This window comes from Suricata suricatta, chromosome 12 (genome assembly GCF_006229205.1).
Source record: "Suricata suricatta isolate VVHF042 chromosome 12, meerkat_22Aug2017_6uvM2_HiC, whole genome shotgun sequence".
Lineage (NCBI taxonomy): Eukaryota > Metazoa > Chordata > Mammalia > Carnivora > Herpestidae > Suricata > Suricata suricatta.
Window position 1 is genome coordinate 80,037,563 of NC_043711.1, and position 3,397 is coordinate 80,040,959.

The following is a 3,397-nucleotide window of genomic DNA, read 5'->3' on the forward strand; positions in this document are numbered from 1 at the left end:
TCCTTTTTTTTTTTTTTTTGAAATTCGACGCTTCTCTCCCCCACCCCGCCGGAGGTATTTACCCGCGGCGCGTAGCGGCCAGTGCGGGCCCCGAGCCCTCGGGTAACGGCCGGGCCGCGTCTCCGCCCGCGCGCGCTCCGGCCCCACCTCCCGGGCGCCCAGGCGGGATGCGCCGCTTGGAGCGCGTCCCTGTTTCTTGCGAAGACCTGGCCGCCCCGGGCCGCGCTCTCGAGGATTCGCTCTTTCGCAATCGGCCCTCGATGATTTCATGAAGGAAGCCGCGAGAACCGTCCCCGACCCCCAGGCGAGCCCCTTTTGTGCTCTGTACCCTTTAAAGTGTAACCAGAAACAAACGAAACTTCATTCTCCTTCCTTCCAAAGCGTACGACGATGCGTTGTTTTTCCAACGCTCGGTTATGGACATTTTCAAACAAAGTTGAAAGAATTTCACGGTGAACATTTTACCTTTAACTTTGGAGGATTTTTCATCATCAGAATTTTTACTGCGCTGTATCACACTACACCTCTATTCATCCTTCCTGTATTTTGATGCATTTCTAAGCAATACTCATTTTTTAAAAAGACCCATTATATCCTTGATGACAATTCTAATATATTGAGCTCGTTAGTGCCCGGTACTGTTTTAAGCTCATTCGCACATTTCAAGCTCTATCGCATGGAATCTTCCAAAAACACGCTGTAATTACACCCATTTCCCAGGAGGCAGTGGCTTAGAGACCGGGTTAAAACGCTTGGCCGAGTGTCAGAGTAATAGGCGACCCCATGTGTAGGTGGCTTATATTTCGAAAACTGCTTTGCTTCTGACATTGTGGATCAAGGACTATTTGCACCAGACTCTCCAGAAAATCTGGTTTACACTAAGATTCTCAGCTGAAGTTAGCACTGGACAGAGTTTCTGTTCCTCCATCTGTCTCAGCTGGGGCTTTGGAAGCACTGATAAAATCTGGGGGCTTGAGGGGATGGGTTAACAATACCCTTTGTCAGCTTTGTTTTCTTTATTCAAGTCCGTGTGCCTTTCAGGGTGTTTCAGTGACCATGGTGACTTTAGTGAAAGAGGAGGGGGATTGTGGAGTCAGGGAGACCCCAGTGTGAGTCTGACTGCTTTGAATCTCAGCCTTGCCTCATGAGGCAAATGACCTCAGTTTTCCGTAGGTTCAATTTGTTGATCCATAACAAAGGGATATTAATGTCTACTCTCAGAGGACTGATGGTGGGGTTTGAGGAGACAGAGCTTGGTCCAAGAAAGGCTATTCTTCCTCTGTTGGTGTTTATTCTTTCTGCTTGATACCTCAAGTCTTGCCATTGGGAGGACATTTACAAAACCAAATAGAACCTATGTAATTTTAAAGAATCTTTTCCATTCCTCTCACCCCATGCCACGGTCGTACAGATATCTACAAGGATCAGGCGGGTACCTTAAATAGGGACAATGTGCTGGGTGAACTGGAAATCAGGTATTCTATCTAAGGGGGCAATCGCTAGTCAACTCCATCTGATTATAGCTCTCGATAAGGGCTCGCGGTAGCCAGATATTCCAAATTCTAAAGAGAAAAGCGAACTCTTATTTTATTTATGGGAAACATTCTTTCTTCTCCTTCTACAAAGCTGTCTCAGCTATATTTGGATCCTCTCTACAAAATTTAGAACCAGCCTACTAAGTTCAAGAAGCCGCTTTTTTTGGGATTTCAATTGGAATTGCCCTGCATTTGTACAGAATGGCCATTTGATACTACTAAATCATCCCATCTATGACCTCACTGGATATTTCGTTTATATAAGTCTTATTTTTATAAATTTCAATTAACATAGTTTTCTTCATAAAGGTCTTGCATGATTAAAAAAATTATTTTGGGACGCCTGGGTGGTTCAGTTAAGCTTCTGACTCTTGATCTTGGCTCAGGTCCTGATCTCACGGTTTGTGAGTTCGAGCCCTGTATTGGGCTCTGCTGACAGCTCAGAATATGCTTGGAATTTTCTCTTCTACTCTCTGTGCTCCTATCCCACTTGCGCTGTTCTCTCTCTCTCTCTCAAAATTCAAAATAAATAAACTTTAAAAAAATCAATTAAAAAACAAAGAGAATACAATTGAATTTTGTGTACTAACAACAATGATGACATCTTTAAAATTTTCCAATGGTTTTTAGAATCACTTTAAAAAAATTTTTTTTAAAGTGCACCTGGGAGTTCAGTTGGTTGAGCGTCCAACTTTGGCTGAGGTCATGATCTCACAGTTCGTGGATTTGAGCCCCAAGTCCGGCTCTGCGCTGACAGCTCAAATTCTGAGCTGCTTCAAATTCTGTGTCTTCCGCTCTCTCCGCCCCTCCCCCACTTGGTCTCTGTCTCTCTCAAAAAAAAATAAACATTAAAAAAATAATTAAAAAGGAAAGATTTATTTTTGAGAGAGACTGAGACAACACGACTGGAGTGGGCAGAGAGAGGGAGGGAGGGAGAGAATCCCAGGCAGGCTCCAAGCTACCAGGACAGAGCCCAATGGGGAACTCAGACTCCAAAACGGTGAGATCATGACCTAACCTGAAACCAAGAGTCAGCCGCCCGACGGACTGAGCCACACAGGTGCTACTCACTTTGCTTTTCTATGTTGATATGTTCAGTCATATTGTCTGAGTAATGGAGGTTTCGCTCTTTCTATTCAGATCTAGCAGTTCTTCTTGGTTTACTGCACTAGCCAGGACCTCCCATCTAACCAACATATATTAGGCATTTTTGTTTTATTTCTGGCTACAAAGAAATGTTTGTATTTTGAAAAGATTTGACCCGTGGATTGGGTTCTGGATCCATCTGAAATTTTACCAACCACATCTCGTATGGTAAAGTTTTGTTGGTATGTGTGTGGCCATTCCTTCCATCAATTCCAGTTTTCTCAGGTCAGATTTCACAGATCCCAAGATTTCTATATTCTCTTTTGGTCATTTTTAGCTTTATTTCTCATTGACTATCACTGTCAGCAATTTTCCTTATGAGTTGGGTAAAAGACTGACAATTTATATTTATTTCCCAGGAATTTCTTTAGAAATGTCAGCCATTCTCCTTAGCAGTCAGATTGGCCTCTTGACGAGAGCACTGAACCAGGAGCCATAGGGGCCGGGCAGGTACTCTGAAAAAACCAGGCCAGATGGGCACTGATGCCATTTACGGAGGGAGCCTTTGCTCACTTTTGGCAAATTATTGCCATGGAAGGATATCAGAATTGGTCAGTTTGATGCCTCAGTCTGGAGTCTTACTGACAAACTTCTGGCATTTCACTTTTTTTAAAAGACTAGTTAGGAGACTTTGCCAGAGGCATGATTTGAGATGGACCTTCAAAGAAGAAGCAGGTGTTGGAGAGAAAGACAGGAAAAAAGATCTGGGGGCCAGA